At 43.7% G+C, this 20,469-nt stretch overlaps 1 protein-coding gene across 2 annotated transcripts in view; it reads left to right on the forward strand.

Moving 5' to 3' along the window:
- The window catches only part of RSU1 (Ras suppressor protein 1), a 140,324-nt gene that overhangs the window by 118,675 nt on the left and 1,180 nt on the right, over positions 1-20,469 (forward strand). The gene's annotated exons all lie outside the window — the stretch shown is intronic.

Here is a 20,469-nt window from a genome sequence, read left to right on the forward strand (position 1 = left end):
TTCTGTAAACTACACAGTCAGGGCAATAAATATTGAGTTTTGTTTGGCTCTTAACCCTTGCTTTGTTACTGGAAAAAAATTATTAAAATGGAAAATCTGCCCAAAAAGTGAAATTCTAAAATTGAATCTACATTTTCAGTTAATTCTTGCGGAACACCTAAAGGGCTAAAAAAGTTTGTCAAATCAGTTTTGTATACCTTGAGGGGTGTAGTTTCTAAAATGGGGTCATTTTTGGGTGGTTTCTATTATGTAAGCCATGAACTGGTCCTTTAAAAAGTGGGTTTTGGAAATTTTCTGAAAAATTTTAAGATTTACTACTTAGGGCTCTTTCACACTTGCGTTCTTTTCTTCCGGCATAGAGTTCCGTCGTCGGGGCTCTATGCCGGAAGAATCCTGATCAGGATTATCCTAATGCATTCTGAATGGAGAGAAATCCGTTCAGGATGCATCAGGATGTCTTCAGTTCAGGACCGGAACGTTTTTTGGCCGGAGAAAATACCGCAGCATGCTGCGCTTTTTGCTCCGGCCAAAAATCCTGAACACTTGCCGCAAGGCCGGATCCGGAATTAATGCCCATTGAAAGGCATTGATCCGGATCCGGCCTTAAGCTAAACGTCGTTTCGGCGCATTGCCGGACCCGACGTTTAGCTTTTTCTGAATGGTTACCATGGCTGCCGGGACGCTAAAGTCCTGGCAGCCATGGTAAAGTGTAGTGGGGAGCGGGGGAGCAGTATACTTACCGTCCGTGCGGCTCCCCGGGCGCTCCAGAGTGACGTCAGGGCGCCCCAGGCGCATGGATGACATGATCACATGGCACGTCATCCATGCGCATGGGGCGCTCTGACGTCACTCTGGAGCGCCCCGGGAGCCGCACGGACTGTAAGTATACCGCTCCCCCGCTCCCCGCTCCTACTATGGCAACCAGGACTTTAATAGCGTCCTGGCTGCCATAGTAACACTGAACGCATTTTGAAGACGGATCCGTCTTCAAATGCTTTCAGTTCACTTGCGTTGTTACGGATCCGACGTGTAATTCCGGCAAGTGGAGTACACGACGGATCCGGACAACGCAAGTGTGAAAGAGGCCTAAGCCTTCTAGCATCCCAAAAAAAGAAAATGTAATTTACAAAATGATCCAAACATGAATTAGACATATGAGGAATGTAAAGTAATAACTATTTTAGGAGGTATCACTATCTGTTTGAAAAGCAGAGAAATAGAAATTTAGAAAATCGCGATTATTTTAATTTGTTTTTTTTCTCCTCAAATTTTTGTTAAATTTTGGTATTTTTTTATAATTAAAAATGAAATAATTTGACTCAAATTTACCACTGTCATGAAGTACAATATGTGTCGAGAAAACAATCTCAGAATGGCCTGGATAAGTAAAAGCGTTTTAAAGTTATTACCACATAAAGTGACACTTGTCAGATTTGCTAAAAATGGCCTGGTCCTTAAGGTGAAAAATGGCAGGGTCCTGAAGGGGTTAATTTTGAATCGCACCTCATCATAAATTAGGCACAGTCTACTGCAACGCGTGGGGATAAACAAAAAAAAGACTAGCATAGAAAACGCACATTTTGGTAAATTTCTCTTATAGTCGTCAAACTTGTAACCTGGTTTGAGCGGGCATGGTTGGTGTGTGGCTTTTTTTTTTTTTGTCTTATTTTTTGCTTATTTTTGTTTATGTATAATTCTGTTTTTATTACTGTTATTATTACAATGTGACGGTATAGACATATATTATATTCCCATAACCATAAGGATTGTGTGAGTTATGGTCCATATATCTGTTATTGACATGTATACAATATGAAGTAATATATATAAAATTGCTTTATATATATTATGTTGTGCAGTGTTAGCTTGAACCAAGATTGAACTTTATCATATTCCTCTGCTTTGTACGGGTTGGCCTGAGGATGTACCCGAAGGCCATCTGCAATTGTGCACATTTAAGATCATTGGTGAAGTGAAAATATGATCCCTATATTATAGACTCGTCAGAAAATAAAGGGGTTCTCTGAGATTTTGATATTGGTGGCTTTTCCTCAGGATAGGTCATCAATATTAGATCGGTGGGGGGGTCTGACTTCCAGCACCCTATGTTGACCAGCTGTTTAGAGTGGCTGCGGTGCTCCAGTGAGTGCTGTGGCCTCTTCCTAGGCCGGTGACGTCACGCTCATCGGTCACATGGCCTAGGCGCATCGCATTCCCATTCAAGTGCAATACCAGGCACAGCCGCTATACAATGTACGGCGCCGTGCTTGGCGCTCAATGTGGAGCCATGGCGCTCAATGTGGAGCCATGGCGCTCAATGTGGAGCCATGGCCTCTTCAAACAGCTGATCGGCGAGAGTGTCAGGAGTCGGACCCCCACTGATCTGGTATGGATGACCTATCCTGAGGATACGACCTCAGTTATAAACACCTTGAAAGCTGGCACATGTACCCCAAAATGATGCCCTAAGTACATAGTCTCCTGGAAATAAATTAAGAGAACAAGGCTTTATATAGTTGCATCGGAATAAAAATGTAAAAAAATACGGTCATGATATGAGAAGGCAAAAACAAATAAATAATTTTGGTCTTGAAGGGGTTAAGATGACGGATGAACGTAACAGATGATTATATGGCACGGTCTTCTTCACGGCAAACTCCAGTTGTCATGAAGCTTACACTTGGATCCAGATGGCAGAGCGTAATCATCTCCTAGCCTCAGAATAGTCAGCGCGCGGTAGTCAGGGTACATCAGTGCATGCTCGGCTGCCTCTCAGGATATCCACCTGCAGGCACGACCATGTCATTTGAAGGCTGTAGCTGCTGAGACACTTATCTGAAGCATCAGTCCATGCCCTTATCTCTCCGAAAGTAGTCAGAAAGCAAACTTCTGGATCTGTGTCCTCCGCCTATAACGGCGCAAAACCTATAAAAACCCCATCAGCAGAACAATGAATAGAGATGGAATAAAGCAGCTGTCACCTCGCAGGTTTGTCGGCCCCCTGGACAGCACTTTTAGGATTCTTCCTGGCTGACGGATAGCTGTATGCAGAGACAAATAGTAGTGTAGAAGCAGCACTGTGCGGTCTCAGGATAATGCGTCTATGTCAATGCAGCAGCCTAACCGTAGGCCCTTGATCCATCAGGCCAAATCGTATACGTGTAGAAAAGAAGATGGCTTCGGCAGCATTCCGCAATATCAAAAATACTTTAATCGTACCTCCAGACACAGATGGCAACGAACGTTTCGACTGTGTAACAGTCTTTGTCAAGCCTAATGACACAAAATCTGATAGGCATATATATACCCCCCTCATATAAAATACACACCCCGTTACATCATTAGTGCAGATCACTACACAATAGGATACACATGTTCATACTTTAACTCACAGCTAACGACATGTCCAACGAACTCGTGTAGTTCTCCTCGGCGTTCCCTTATCTGTAATGCGCAGTCGCGTCTCAACCCATCTAAAACCCGGAAGTATCATACGTCGCCATGGCGCCCGGAGGCGCACGTGTCTCTAGCCAATGAGCTGCCAGAGGGCCTCACTGACGTCACAGACTGCGCGTCAACCTCGTAACACTCACCCAAGAGCGCACATCCGTGCGTCGATGGCGTGGGTCACATGAGGTACGCAGCCAGTAACAACATCGCGCAGGTACCGGCGCCATGACAACGAAGACGCCACGATCCACGCTGCTTACTGTGGAGTAAATATGTGCTATCCGTATCCAAAATGAACTGGTTTGTGCAACATATAGACAACACAGATAATAGCCCGATTACAGAGGGACATCAAGCCGGACTGTACATATTCATGATCATAACAGGTATAGGGCAAAAACATATCATAGCAAGTACAGATAGCAATACAAACAGTGTATCCCATGTATACTTCACATATGGATCATCATCATAGCACTTTGACATATAAATTTGGGGACCAATCCCCCGGTGGATGCGCTACATATAGGTTAAAATCATAATGTCCCTATACTAAGAGGACAAAACAATGACACACATCAATCGATGGATGAGACATTGAACTCTAGATTCAAACCAAAGGGTTGAAGGGACCTAAGGGTATGGATCCATTTAAGTTCCTTTTTCCTCAGGATTCCCTTCCTGTCCCCACCCCTTCTCAAATATCCCACGCTATCAATAGCCCGAAATCTCAATTGATTGATAGAATGTTTGCAATCAATGAAGTGTTTGGCAACCGGTTTGTCGAGTGCACCTGTTCTTATTGTACTTTTATGTTTATTAATTCTTTCCCTCAATTCCATCGTAGTCTCCCCCACATAGATCAAGCTACATGGGCACTGTATCATGTAAACCACATCTGTGGACTTACATGTATAGTGACCCTTGATTTTGAACCGTTTACCACTATAGGGATGTGTAAAACCGTCGCCTTTCATGATGCCACCACAGTTGCAACAGGAAAGGCAAGGGAAATTACCATTCCTCATTGGTGCTAGTCTTTTCTGTCTTTCGATGTCCTTACCCCCTATATCCGCTTTCACCAATCTATCCCGTAGGTTGGGGCTCCGTTTGTATGCCATCATTGGGGGAACTGAAAATTCAGTGACTGTAGGCAATCCTTTCTGCAGGATCTGCCATTCCTGACGTAGGATGGTGGCTATATTGCCGCTATCACTCCCAAAGATGGATACAAATGGAATTCGGGGGGTCTCATGTTTCTGTGGTTTCTTTACCAAAGTGGAACAACGTTCCATAGATGTAATCCTATGCTTGGTACGGTTAATCAATTTGGTGGGATAACCTCTCTTACTAAACTTATCGCACATCTCATCAACTCTGAATTCAAAGAGGGTGTCATCTGATACGATGCGACGTACTCTAAGTAATTGACTCCACGGAAGGGAGCTTACCATATTCTGAGGGTGACTACTGTCATACATTAACAAGGTGTTCTTGTCTGTAGGTTTTTGGAAGAGATCAGTACAGATCCTTCCATTGAGCACCTGAACTCGGACGTCAAGGAACTGCAGCTCACGGGCAGAATGCATCACGGTGAACAAGCAAGTGCGGATGCGGTGCGATTTTCACGCACGGTTGCTAGGTGACGATCGGGACGGGGACCCGATCATTATTATTTCCCCTTATAACATGGTTATAAGGGAAAATAATAGCATTCTGAATACAGAATGCATAGTACAATAGGGCTGGAGGGGTTAAAAAAAATAAAATAATAATTTAACTCACCTTAGTCCACTTGATTGCGCAGCCGGCTTCTCTTCTGTCTTTATCTGTGAGCAATAGGACCTTTGATGATGTCGCTACGCTCATCACATGATCCATCACCATGGTGATGGATCATGTGATGAACCATGTGATGAACGCAGTGACATCATCAAAGGTCCTATTGCTCACAGATGAAGACAGAAGAGATGCCGGCTGCGCAATCAAGTGGACTAAGGTGAGTTAAATTATTTTATTTTTATTTTTTTTAACCCCTCCAGCTAGTGGTGGGCGATATGGCCTAAAATCTATATTGCGATATAATTTTAAGCATGTGCGATATGCGATATATATTGCTATATATTGTTTTGTATATTTGGGGGGGCGTGTTTAAACTTTTTTTTACTTTTTATTTAATAACTATTAGTCTACTTAAGGGCTAGAACGTAGAACCCTCGTCATATTCACCCTAATAGAGCTCTATTAGGGTGAATAGGACTTTACACTCTCCCTGCTGCCCTGTGCTTTGTGCACACAGCAGCAGGGAGCTGATCCCCCTCCCCTAAATGGTGCCATCCCCAGATCCCCCCCCCCCCCTAAACGGTGCCATCCCCAGATCCCCCCTCCCCTAAACGGTGCCATCCACAGATCCCCCACCCTCCCCTAAACGGTGCCATCCCCAGATCCCCCCTCCCCTAAACGGTGCCATCCACAGATCCCCCCCTCCCCTAAACGGTGCCATCCCCAGATCCCCCCCTCCCCTAAACGGTGCCATCCCCAGATCCCCCCCCCTCCCCTAAACGGTGCCATCCCCAGATCCCCCCTCCCCTAAACGGTGCCATCCACAGATCCCCCCCCCTCCCCTAAACGGTGCCATCCACAGATCCCCCCCCTCCCCTAAACGGTGCCATCCACAGATCCCCCCCCTTCCCCTAAACGGTGCCATCCACAGATCCCCCCTCCCCTAAACGGTGCCATCCACAGACCCCCCCCTCCCCTAAACGGTGCCATCCACAGACCCCCCCCTCCCCTAAACGGTGCCATCCACAGATCCCCCCCCCCCCTCCCCTAAACGGTGCCATCCACAGATCCCCCCCCCTCCCCTAAACGGTGCTATCCACAGATCCCCCCCCCTCCCCTAAACGGTGCCATCCACAGATCCCCCCCCCCCTCCCCTAAACGGTGCCATCCACAGATCCCCCCGACGCTCACAGGAATACATTTAAAAACTAATCAGTAACTTTATTAATTGGTGATCTCTTTACTGTATACCTTACTAGGTCTTAGCTCCGATAACAGCAGGCAGTGCGGGGGGCGGCGCTCACTCACTGACGTCACGCGCCTGCGCCGCCTAGTGGGAGGAGCAGGCGCGTGACGTCAGTGAGTGAGCGCCGCCCACCCGCACTGCCTGCTGTTACCGGAGCTAAGACCTAGTAAGGTATACAGTAAAGAGATCACCAATTAATAAAGTTACAGTTACTGATTAGTTTTTAAATGTTCTACTGTCAGCGGCGTGGCCCTGTATATTCTAACCCCAAGGCAAGCGTCCCTGTCACCATGGGAACGCCTGGGGGTTAGAATATACCATCGGATTTGAGTTTTCACGCGCTCACTGAGATCGTGAAAACTCAATGATTTACTGTCAGTCCCTCCCCTCCTCCTCTTTTGTCATTGGTGGTCAGCGGCAGCCGCGCACAGTGGGGAGGGAGGGACTCTCTCCTTCTCCACTGTGCCCAGTGTGCCGGCTCAGGAGAAGATGGTGCGCGCAGAGAGCGCGATCATATCGCGGTCCGGCGATATAGGCGATATGCTCAAAATCCATATCGTGGCACAAATTTATATCGCATATCGCCTATATCGTCTATATCGCCCACCCCTACCTCCAGCCCTATTCTACTATGCATTCTGTATTCGCAATGCTATTATTTTCCCTTATAACCATGGTATAAGGGAAATAATACAATCTACACTACAACTAACCCAAACCTGAACTTCTGTGAAGAAGTTCGGGTCTGGGTACCACAGTCATTTTTTTCTCACGCGCGTGCAAAACACATTGACCCGTGCAATAAAAACTTAACATCGGAACGCAATCGCAATCAAAACTGACTGCAATTGAGTACCTACTCGCGCGGGTTTGCCGCTATGCACCGGGACGCATCCGGACCTAATCCGGACACGCTCGTCTGCAAGGGGCCTAAGTGGTCCGCCTTGCATGTAGAGATCCCAGGTTTGAATCTTGGGAGAGACTTTCAGATATTTTTTTCTCCCTCATTTAACCAATAATAAAAGTCTATAATGTCATCATATTGAGAATACTACACTGCTCAAAAAAATAAAGGGAACACAAAAATAACACATCCTAGATCTGAATTAATTAAATATTCTTCTGAAATACTTTGTTCTTTACATAGTTGAATGTGCTGACAACAAAATCACACAAAAATAAAAAAATGGAAATCAAATTTTTTAACCCATGGAGGTCTGGATTTGGAGTCACACTCAAAATTAAAGTGGAAAAACACACTACAGGCTGATCCAACTTTGATGTAATGTCCTTAAAACAAATCAAAATGAGGCTCAGTAGTGTGTGTGGCCTCCACGTGCCTGTATGACCTCCCTACAACGCCTGTGCATGCTCCTAATGAGGTGGCGGACGGTCTCCTGAGGGATCTCCTTCCAGACCTGGACTAAAGCATCTGCCTAATCCTGGACAGTCTGTGGTGCAACGTGACGTTGGTGGATAGAGCGAGACATGATGTCCCAGATGTGCTCAATTGGATTCAGGTCTGGGGAACGGGCGGGCCAGTCCATAGCATCAATGCCTTCGTCTTGCAGGAACTGCTGACACACTCCAGCCACATGAGGTCTAGCATTGTCTTGCATTAGGAGGAACCCAGGGCCAACCACACCAGCATATGGTCTCACAAGGGGTCTGAGGATCTCATCTCGGTACCTAATGGCAGTCAGGCTACCTCTGGCGAGCACATGGAGGGCTGTGCGGCCCTCCAAAGAAATGCCACCCCACACCATTACTGACCCAATGCCAAACCGGTCATGCTGGAGGATGTTGCAGGCAGCAGAACGTTCTCCACGGCGTCTCCAGACTCTGTCACATCTGTCACGTGCTCAGTGTGAACCTGCTTTCATCTGTGAAGAGCACAGGGCGCCAGTGGCGAATTTGCCAATCTTGGTGTTCTCTGGCAAATGCCAAACGTCCTGCACGGTGTTGGGCTGTAAGCACAACCCCCACCTGTGGACGTCGGGCCCTCATATCACCCTCATGGAGTATGTTTCTGACCGTGTGAGCAGACACATGCACATTTGTGGCCTGCTGGAGGTCATTTTTCAGGGCTCTGGCAGTGCTCCTCCTGTTCCTCCTTGCACAAAGGCGGTCCTGCTGCTGGGTTGTTGCCCTCCTACGGCCTCCTCCACGTCTCCTGATGTACTGGCCTGTCTCCTGGTAGCGCCTCCATGCTCTGGACACTACGCTGACAGACACAGCAAACCTTCTTGCCACAGCTAGCATTGATGTGCCATCCTGGATAAGCTGCACTACCTGAGCCACTTGTGTGGGTTGTAGACTCCGTCTCATGCTACCACTAGAGTGAAAGCACCACCAGCATTCAAAAGTGACCAAAACATCAGCCAGGAAGCATAGGAACTGAGAAGTGGTCTGTGGTTACCACCTGCAGAACCACTCCTTTATTGGGGGTGTCTTGCTAATTGCCTATAATTTCCACCTGTTGTCTATTCCATTTGCACAACAGCATGTGAAATTGATTGTCACTCAGTGTTGCTTCCTAAGTGGACAGTTTGATTTCACAGAACTGTGATTGACTTGGAGTTACATTGTGTTGTTTAAGTGTTCCCTTTATTTTTTTGAGCAGTGTATTTATATGCTTAGAAACCTAAAACATATTACTGGTTTATTCACAGGCGCAATATATGATTATAAAGAAAGCAGCAATACGTATTAACTGTCTAAGCATAGAAATCCACTCTTCTCAATGTGGTAAGGCTACAGTAAGTAGTGTATATGATATGTACATGCTAGAACACAACTCTGCTCTCAGTATGCTGAAGTATAGCCCTGTCAATCAAGCGGAGGGGGGAGTGTGCAGAGCACAGGACATGTTACAAAAGCAGTGCTCCAAGAATTCATTCACACCCCCTGGTGCTCCAACTTTCTCATTTGCATATGAATAAAAACAGATATCTCTGCAGCTGTTTAGCATACAAACAAAAGCAAGGTAGCATTTTAATCAGCAAGATGAGCCCTGATCATGCTGACAGAGCCTCTTTAAGTTTACGGTCTGCTACAATTCCTAAGTGGGTATGGTTAGCTATATTGAATGAATGAATAACTTGTATAGCGCTACAATTGCGAACTAAATCGCCTCAAGGCGCTTTTTGCAGCCATTGAAGAGGTGGGTCTTGAGCTTCTTCCTGAAGGCCAGATGGTTGTCTTCTGAGCGGATTTCCGCTCCGCGGGTAGAGTATTCCATAGCCGGGGTCCTAGGACTGCGAACCTTCGTTCGCCTTTAGATTTGTAGTGGGTCTTGGGGATATGGAGGAGATTCTGGTTAGCTGACCGGAGGGGGCGACCTTGGGGTGTAGTGCTTTATTTTGTCATAGAGGTATTGGGGTGCTTTCCCTTAAGTACATTTGTGTGTGAGGCAGAGGGTCTTGAATGTGATCCGATCCTTCACAGGTAGCCAATGGAGGGTCCTCAGGGACGGGGTGATAGATTCCCAGTTTTTTTTTCCAGTTATCAGTCTGGCGGCTGTGTTCTGGACAACTTGTAGACGTGAAATTTGGTATTTGGGAAGTCCTAGATAGTGGGAGTTTGCGTAGTCAAGTCGGGAATTGATGGTTGTTCCAACTACTGCTGCTGCGTCTCCTTCAGGGATGAAGGGGATGAGTCTGCGCAGCAGGCGAAGAAGATGGTGGGTTCCGCTGACTACTGATCCTATTTGTGCATCCATTGTCATGTCTGAGTCAAAGATGACTCCGAGGCTTTTGGCTTTGGTGCTGAGAGTGATGGTTTGTCCGAGGATGGTGGGTGGCGTGTATGTCGTGCTAGAGTTTTTGTTTCGGTTTGCATGGAGGAAAAGAACTTCTGTTTTGGAACCGTTGAGTTTAAGAGAGCTCTCAGTCATCCAATCGTCGATATTAATGAGGTTCACTCCAGATTTCTCACCAAGACTTTTTAAAAAGTTGTAAACTCTCTCCAGTACAAGGGCGGTGTAGGAAAACTGGGGAAACATTAAAGTACTATGTTTAAAGATGCGCCAAATTTAACATACACCATGCAACATTTTATTAATATGGTTCAAAGCACTCCCAATGCAGACTGCTGCTCAACTGACTTCCGTTATTACCCTCATGGTAAATTCCTATAAACTGATAAATTCCTGACTGCCTGCAGCCACCACTAGAGTGTGCCCAGGGGCTTACTGCATACAACTCACAGCACAGTATGCATTAAGCTCCCACACTCCCCCTGGTGGTGGCTGCAGGCAGACAGAATTCAATCATTTAAAAGGGTTTTCTGGGACCCAGTATGTCCTACAAATGCACTTTAATTGCTTACAGTGTACCTGTAGAAGAAATTTTGTAATATTCTTCCCAGCCTGGTGTTACGCAGATCAGTCTCCCGGGAACTGGCTCATGTGATGGTCCTCTTCTACAAATTCCACTTCTGCTGGTGTGACGTCCTTTATCAGACGGGATATAATTTCTGCTGTAGTCGGGGTAGAACTATTTCTATCTCTGGCGCATGCGCAGATGAGGTGGATTCAGGAGTTTGCGTATGCACCAGGGAAAGGAGTAGTCTCGGCCCCGTCCACAGTGGACGTGACGTTCCATCCATTGCCCAGGATGGAAACCTGATGAAGGACCTGACGTCGGCTGAAGCAGGATTTTCAGAAAAGAGGCATCATGTGACTGGGTTCCCGAGCGGCCGATCTACACAACTTTAGGATATTACAAACTTTTTCTGCAGGCTAGTTATATGTAATAAGGTGGGTTTGCAGAACCTGCTGGGTCCCGGAACAACCTCTTAATTCCATGGCTATACATGGGATTTGGAGCTCTGTGCCAGAGAAACGACGCTCAGATTGCTGTTAAGAAATAGTAAGAAAATAATCGGCACAATTGTTGCCCTTAAAAGCAGCATGATGAATAAAGCTGGAGATTTAATATAAAGGTATTATACCCTGGTTCTTACCGTGCAATCGCCTATCAAGAGCCAGTAATGCCGCATGAAGAAGAAATCCACCGTATATCTTACGCTCAGTGGTTTGAAGCCATTGTGTGATTGACATCTGAGTATATAAGGGTATAACGTGTACATGTCACCGTGGGCTCTGATTTCTTTGATTTGTCAAATAACTTTTGATAAGCAATTACCTGCCCCAGTTTCTGCTCCAGTGGGATGTGAAGTCCTCGTAGCCTGGACCTGCAGTCTACCCTGCCGACAATTGCTGTGCAGTTGACTCTTTAACCTACCAAATTAAGGCTCAGTGCAATGTAGTTTTATTTACAGATGTAACAGGGCTGAAATAGTTATTATACTCCTAAATGCCTCTTACTGCGTGTACCCTCATTACTGCGACTTCAATTAATACAGTAGATTTACCTGAAACCCTATGTTAGAAGTAACCTATTCTGCTCTGCTACATCTGTCTATGGTAGTTATACAGCAGACTTGTGACTGTTTATTGGTTGAGAACTGCTATTAGCCAAACAGTGCCATTTGGGCTAGTAGTGTAGCAAACCTTTCCCAATACTACACTGCCCTTAACCCCTTAACAACCTATGACATAACTGCATACAGATGACACCCGCCTTCAGTCATTTAGCCCTTAAGATCCCACGGTCAACAGTGTGGCATCTTAGTGGTTAGACAGAGTGAGGGGGCTGCCTGCATCCTGCAATCATGGGGTGCCAATCAGTGGTCATGGAGATTGAGGGTATAGTGCCTTGTTAGTATGTACAAGAATGTAACTACTGTAATACTGTCCCCTGTGTACAAGAGTATATCTACTATAATACTGCTCCTCTGTACAAGACTAGAATGACTATAATACTGCTCATACATACAATAATACAGCTATAAATAATGCCCCTATGTACAAGAATATAACTACAATAATACTGCCCCATATGTACAACAAGCATATGTCTCTAATACTGCTCCATATGTACAAGATAACTGCTATATTACTGCCCCTATGTACAAGAATATAACTAATAAAATACTATAGAATATATGGAGGAATATACTATAATACTGCCCCCATGTATAGGAATATACAGTGTAACTACTAGAATACTGTCTGCTATGTACAAAAATATAACTACTATAATACTGGTCCTATGTACAAGACTATAACTACTATAATACTGCTCCTATGTACAAGAATATAACTACTATAATACTGCCCCTATGTACAAGAATATAACTACTATAATACTGCCTCCTATGTACAGGAAAATAACTACTATAATACTGCTTCTTATGTACAAGAATATAACTACTATAATACTGCTCCTATGTACAAGAATATAACTACTATAATACTGCCCCTATGTACAAGAATATAACTACTATAATACTGCTCCTATGTACAAGTATATAACTACTATAATACTGCTCCTATGTACAAGTATATAACTACTATAATACTGCTCCTATGTACAAGTATATAACTACTATAATACTGCTCCTATGTACAAGAATATAACTACTATAATACTGCTCCTATGTACAAGAATATAACTACTATAATACTGCTCCTATGTACAAGAATATAACTACTATAATACTGCTCCTATGTACAAGAATATAACTACTATAATACTGCTCCTATGTACAAGAATATATACTATAATACTGCTCCTATGTACAAGAATATATACTATAATACTGCTCCCCATGTACAAGAATATAACTACTATAATACTGCTCCTCTGTACAAGAATATAACTACTATAATACTGCACCTATGTACAAGAATATAACTACTATAATACTGCCTTCTATGTATAGGAATATAACTACTATAATACTGCTCCTCTGTACAAGACTATAATGACTATAATACTGCTCATACATACAATAATACAGCTATAAATAATGCCCCTATGTACAAGACTATAACTACAATAATGGGAGGGTGAGGATTATTACATGTATATGCACAGGACACTAATTACGAGATCTCTACCTGTTATCTGATGATTAGTCGTTCCGTGATGTGGTGTGATCCCGTTGTTCCAGGAAGCGCTGTATAGATCTGATGAGACGCTTCTTGCTCTAACTCTCACCTAGCGCGCTGCCCCGGCCGGTAGCTAGCGCACACGTGGAGGAGCCTGCAGGGATGAGTTCAGGAGCGTCTTCGTGTGACGTCGCAACTTCGCTCTGGGTGCCTCCAAGGGACAAATTTCCATCCAACGCGTTTCAGAACCTACGGGTTCCTTCGTCAGAGATAGTTCATGGTACAGGTCCTGGGGGTTAAATAGGTTTTCCATTCCCATTATCTTTCCTGCAGTATCTGGTCAGTAAACCTAGGGGCACACCACTATTCACTTTACGCTATCCCAGCCCATTGTTATATAGGGTCCATGTCTCTATTTGAATGCAAGTTGTGACGTCACACGAAGACGCTCCTGAACTCATCCCTGCAGGCTCCTCCACGTGTGCGCTAGCTACCGGCCGGGGCAGCGCGCTAGGTGAGAGTTAGAGCAAGAAGCGTCTCATCAGATCTATACAGCGCTTCCTGGAACAACGGGATCACACCACATCACGGAACGACTATTCATCAGATAACAGGTAGAGATCTCGTAATTAGTGTCCTGTGCATATACATGTAATAATCCTCAACCTCCCATACCCTCTCTGTATGCCAGCGCCGGTATTATATACATACACTCACCTAAAGAATTATTAGGAACACCTGTTCTATTTCTCATTAATGCAATTATCTAGTCAACCAATCACATGGCAGTTGCTTCAATGCATTTAGGGGGGTGGTCCTGGTCAAGACAATCTCCTGAACTCCAAACTGAATGTCAGAATGGGAAAGAAAGGTGATTTAAGCAATTTTGAGCGTGGCATGGTTGTTGGTGCCAGACGGGCCGGTCTGAGTATTTCACAATCTGCTCAGTTACTGGGATTTTCACGCACAACCATTTCTAGGGTTTACAAAGAATGGTGTGAAAAGGGAAAAACATCCAGTATGCGGCAGTCCTGTGGGCGAAAATGCCTTGTGGATGCTAGAGGTCAGAGGAGAATGGGCCGACTGATTCAAGCTGATAGAAGAGCAACGTTGACTGAAATAACCACTCGTTACAACCGAGGTATGCAGCAAAGCATTTGTGAAGCCACAACACGCACAACCTTGAGGCGGATGGGCTACAACAGCAGAAGACCCCACCGGGTACCACTCATCTCCACTACAAATAGGAAAAAGAGGCTACAATTTGCACGAGCTCACCAAAATTGGACTGTTGAAGACTGGAAAAATGTTGCCTGGTCTGATGAGTCTCGATTTCTGTTGAGACATTCAAATGGTAGAGTCCGAATTTGGCGTAAACAGAATGAGAACATGTATCCATCCTCTGATGGCTACTTCCAGCAGGATAATGCACCATGTCACAAAGCTCGAATCATTTCAAAATGGTTTCTTGAACATGACAATGAGTTCACTGTACTAAAATGGCCCCCACAGTCACCAGATCTCAACCCAATAGAGCGTCTTTGGGATGTGGTGGAACGGGAGCTTCGTGCCCTGGATGTGCATCCCTCAAATCTCCATCAACTGCAAGATGCTATCCTATCAATATGGGCCAACATTTCTAAAGAATGCTATCAGCACCTTGTGGAATCAATGCCACGTAGAATTAAGGCAGTTCTGAAGGCAAAAGGGGGTCCAACACCGTATTAGTATGGTGTTCCTAATAATTCTTTAGGTGAGAGCTATATATATATATAGCTATCAGCCATCCATTATCGGTGAGAGCAGGTTGGACACTCACCCCAATACTAGGCAGCAGCAAACAAGGTGATAACATCAACCTCAGAGATATACCGAACGGCAGCGCAAGTGTCTCTATTCATCATAAACTTAATTATAACTACAATAATACTGCTCCATATGTACAAGATAACTGCTATATTACTGCCCCTATGTACAAGAATATAACTAATAAAATACTATAGAATATATGGAGGAATATACTATAATACTGCCCGCATGTATAGGAATATACAGTGTAACTGCTATAATACTGCTCCTATGTACAAGAATATAACTACTATAATACTGCTCCTATGTACAAGAATATAACTACTATAATACTGCTCCTATGTACAAGAATATAACTACTATAATACTGCTTCTATGTACAAGAATATAACTAATATAATACTGCTCCTATGGATGGAGTAGAGCTAACACTGCTGTTTTCGGAGATTTCTGAGTTGTGTTATCTAATCTAAGCAAACACCTTCAATTGCTATTCAATGGCTTTTGTCTCAAGATAACGCAATGAGTTAAGAAATTTGAGTTAAAGGGGTTGTCCCACTTTGCTTTTTCAATCTTACGAGCAGTAGATGTCCTGATAACTTCCTGGTTTGGCTCAGGCAGTTGAGTGAAGGCCGGCCACGCCTCCTCATGACTCAGCCTGAGAGCTCAGTCCTTGCGTGCTCGTTCATGTGGATGAGTCATCCTTCTGGAGCCTGCAGAGTATGTAAAGCCCATCCCCCTGCTGGGGAATCACTCAGTGACCACTGACCAATGCTAGTGAACTAATGTAGTAACTTGCTGGCTTTCCCGGTCTCAGATATTATCACTGACTTATTACCCAGCTTTCCCGGTGTCTGATATTATCACTGACTTATTACCCAGCTTTCCCGGTGTCTGATATTATCACTGACTTATTACCCAGCTTTCCCGGTGTCTGATATTATCACTGACTTATTACCCAACTTTCCTGGTGTCTGATATTATCACTGACTTATTACCCAGCTTTCCCGGTATCAGATATTATCACTGACTTATTACCCAGCTTTCCCGGTGTACAATATTATTACAGACTTATTACCCAGCTTTCCCGGTATCAGATATTATCACTGTCTTATTACCCAGCTTTCCCGGTGTCTGATAAGTCAGTGATAATATAAGACACCGGGAAAGCTGGGTAATAAGTCAGTGATAATATCTGAGATTCATATAGTTGCCCCCAGTGTGCATACATATAATATAATTGCCCCCCAGTGTGCATACATATAATATAGTTGCCCCCATTGTGCATAAAATTCATATAGTTGCCCCGATTGTGCAAAAAATTCATATAGTTGCCCCCAGTGTCCATAGTTATAATATAGTTGCCCCCAGTGTCCATAGCTATAATATAGTTGCCCCCAGATTCCATACATATAATATAGTTGCCCCCAGTGTCCATAGCTATAATATAGTTGCCCCCATTGTGCATATAATTCATATAGTTGCCCCCATTGTGCATAAAATTCATATAGTTGCCCCCAGTGTCCATAGTTATAATATAGTTGCCCCCAGTGCCCATAGATATAATATAGTTGCCCCCAGTTTCCATACATATAATATAGTTGCCCCCAGTGTCCATAGCTATAATATAGTTGCCACCAGTTTCAATACATATAATATAGTTGCCCCCAGTGTCCATAGCTATAATATAGTTGCCCCCATTGTGCATATAATGCATATAGTTGCCCCCAGTTTCCATAAAATGCATATAGTTGTCCCCAGTGTCCATACAATTCATACAGTTGCCCCCAGTTTCCATAAAATGCATACAGTTGCCCCCAGTTTACATAAAATGCATACAGTTGCCCCCAGTTTACATAAAATGGATGCAGTTGCCCCCAGTTTCCATAAAATACATACAGTTGCCCCCAATATACATAAAATGCATACAGTTGCCCCCAGTTTCCATAAAATGCATGCAGTTGCCCCCAGTTTCCATAAAATGCATGCAGTTGCCCCCAGTTTCCATAAAATGCATGCAGTTGCCCCCAGTTTCCATAAAATGCATGCAGTTGCCCCCAGTTTCCATAAAATGCATGCAGTTGCCCCCAGTTTCAATAAAATTCATGCAGTTGCCCCCAGTGTACATAAAATGCATACAGTTACCCCCGTTTGAATTCCGGATGAACCCCCTTTATTTGCACATATTCAATAATCGTTGGTGGATTAGTGGGGGCAGTAGAAATAATGCTTACCTATTATTAGGAGATAGCATCCCGGTCCTCCGACGTCCGTCCACTCCGCTGACTCGCCCGAACTGTTCAGATGCCCGCGCATGCGCAGCTCAATCTCAGACGCGATTGATATACTGCACATGCGCGGAACCCTGAAAGAGATAAGACGTGCGCGTTCACGTCTTACAGCATAGGCCGGCCGCTGTTAGAAAGGTTAGGATTTTGTGCGCAGGCGCGGCACATCGATGCGGCCGAGATGAGGCCGTATCCCTTGGATACCATAATAAACAATGAGGAGTCAAAGGAGGTTTTTTAGGACGAATGTTAGTTTTTTTTTTAATGACATGTATTATAAGAAATGTTCAGTGGGGGGCATTTATTTAATGTATCCATATTTAATGAAGTGGGACAACCCCTTTAATAGCTGGAGTGCTAACCCATATAATATAACTACTATAATACTGCCTCCTGTGTACAAGAATATAACTACTATAATACTGCTCCTATGTACAAGAATATTACTACTATAATACTGCCTCCTATGTACTAGAATATTACTACTATAATACTGCCTCCTATGTACAAGAATATAACTACTATAATACTGCTCCTATGTACAAGAATATTACTACTATAATACTGCCTCCTATGTACAAGAATATAACTACTATAATACTGCCCCTATGTACAAGAATATAACTACTATAATACTGCCCCTATGTACAAGAATATAACTACTATAATACTGCTCCTATGTACAAGTATATAACTACTATAATACTGCTCCTATGTACAAGTATATAACTACTATAATACTGCTCCTATGTACAAGTATATAACTACTATAATACTGCTCCTATGTACAAGAATATAACTACTATAATACTGCTCCTATGTACAAGAATATAACTACTATAATACTGTCTCCTATGTACAAGAATATAACTACTATAATACTGCTCCTATCTACAAGAATATAACTACTATAATACTGCTCCTATGTACAGGAATATAACTACTATAATACTGCTCCTATGTACAAGAATATAACTACTATAATACTGCTCCTATGTACAGGAATATAACTACTATAATACTGTCTCCTATGTACAAGAATATAACTACTATAATACTGCTCCTATGTACAAGAATATAACTACTATAATACTGCTCCTATGTACAAGAATATAACTACTATAATACTGCCTCCTATGTACAAGAATATAACTACTATAATACTACTCCTATGTACAAGAATATAACTACTATAATACTGCTCTATGTACAAGAATATAACTACTATAATACTGCCTTCTATGTACAAGAATATAACTACTATAATACTGCTCCTATGTACAAGAATATAACTACTATAATACTGCTCCTATGTACAAGAATATAACTACTATAATACTGCCTCCTATGTACAATAATATAACTACTATAATACTGCCTCCTATGTACAATAATATAACTACTATAATACTGCCTCCCATGAGTAGGAATACTCTTAGTTGGTAAGAATTCTCTCCTTTGTTACAGAAATGTCAGTTTCTGATGGAAGTTGTGAGGTTTTCTTCTAGAATTAGAGAGGCTGTGACTGTTTCCTCGGACCACCTCCTTGTCTTTCCGGGCAGTCACCCATGACAGATGTATCCGTCATTTACCGTTTGTCAGTGTTTGCCCCTGGTGCCCGCTGTTCTAATTGTAGAATAGTTTGTCAACATGTAATCAGTAGTACTTATTAATGTGGCATTGATGTGTTGGTGGCCGTGTCTGGACCATCAATCACGCGGGGAGAGCCGGGGAAGATTCTGACAGCACTGCTCTGTCACGTGCCCGAGCCCTGGGGTCCCAGGCTTACTGCTTGCAGCGCTGTTAAGTGTCCTCGCCGTGTGCCGGGCCTGTCAGATGTGCTTTTCTGTGGCTGTCCAATGGCCGGGACCTGCATCTGCTGCCTGCTTACAGCTGGAGTAAAACCATATTCCAGATCCTACATGTGTATCGAGGATGATGGTGGTGATAGTAGTGGTAATGATGGTTGTTATAATTATAATGTGCACTCATATTAACATTGAATAACGGTGCCCTTTAAGAACGTTGTCTCCTGGTAGGCTGTGATCCAGGAGATGATCTCCAAACTGGAGGAAAATTCTTCATCCGGCTTTAATACATATATGTTGTGCGTGGATGTATGTTCTGTGTTGTGTATACTTCTAGGTACAGTCCGCAAATCACAGGTCCCGGCCGTGTGCATGCTAAAAAAATCCATGTCCGCAGAACGGACAAGAATACAACATGTTCTATCTTTTTTACAGGGTCGTGAAGCGGACATACGAATGCGGACAGCGCACTGTGCGCTGTCCGCATCTTTTGTGGCCCCATTGAAATGAGTAGGTCCGCACCTGATCCGCAAAAAAATGCGGATCGGATGCAGACCATATGGCCGTCTGCATGAGGCCGGATGTTGTGTGTATGTTGTCTGTTGACGTGTGTTATATATATATTGTATATACCTTTATGTTGTGCATGGACGTGTTAGGCTACTTTCACATCAGCGTTTTTGCTGGATCCGTCAGGGTTCAGCAAAAACGCTTCCGTCATGATAATACAACCGTCTGCATCCGTTATGGCCAAGACGTCTCTAAAACCATTGTAAGTCATGGGGGACGGATCCGTTTCGTTCAGTTCAGTTTTGTCCCCGTTGACGATGAATGGGGACAAAACGGAAGCGTTTTCCTCCTATGACTGATCTCAATAGCGGAAAGGGAAAGCGCAAGTGTGAAAGTAGCCTCATATAGATGTACACATCATAAAGGTGTAAACAACATATACGGCATGTGGTGTGTTATATAGATGCACACATCATAAAGGTGTATACAACATGTACGGTATGTGGTGTTTGTTGTGTGTGGATGTGCGTTTATATGTTGTATACACCTTTTATGTTGTGTATGTTTTTGTGTAGATATGTGTTATATAAATGTTTTATGTTGAATACAACTTGGATA

Source organism: Bufo bufo, chromosome 5, assembly GCF_905171765.1.
Source record: "Bufo bufo chromosome 5, aBufBuf1.1, whole genome shotgun sequence".
In the NCBI taxonomy this organism is placed as follows: domain Eukaryota; kingdom Metazoa; phylum Chordata; class Amphibia; order Anura; family Bufonidae; genus Bufo; species Bufo bufo.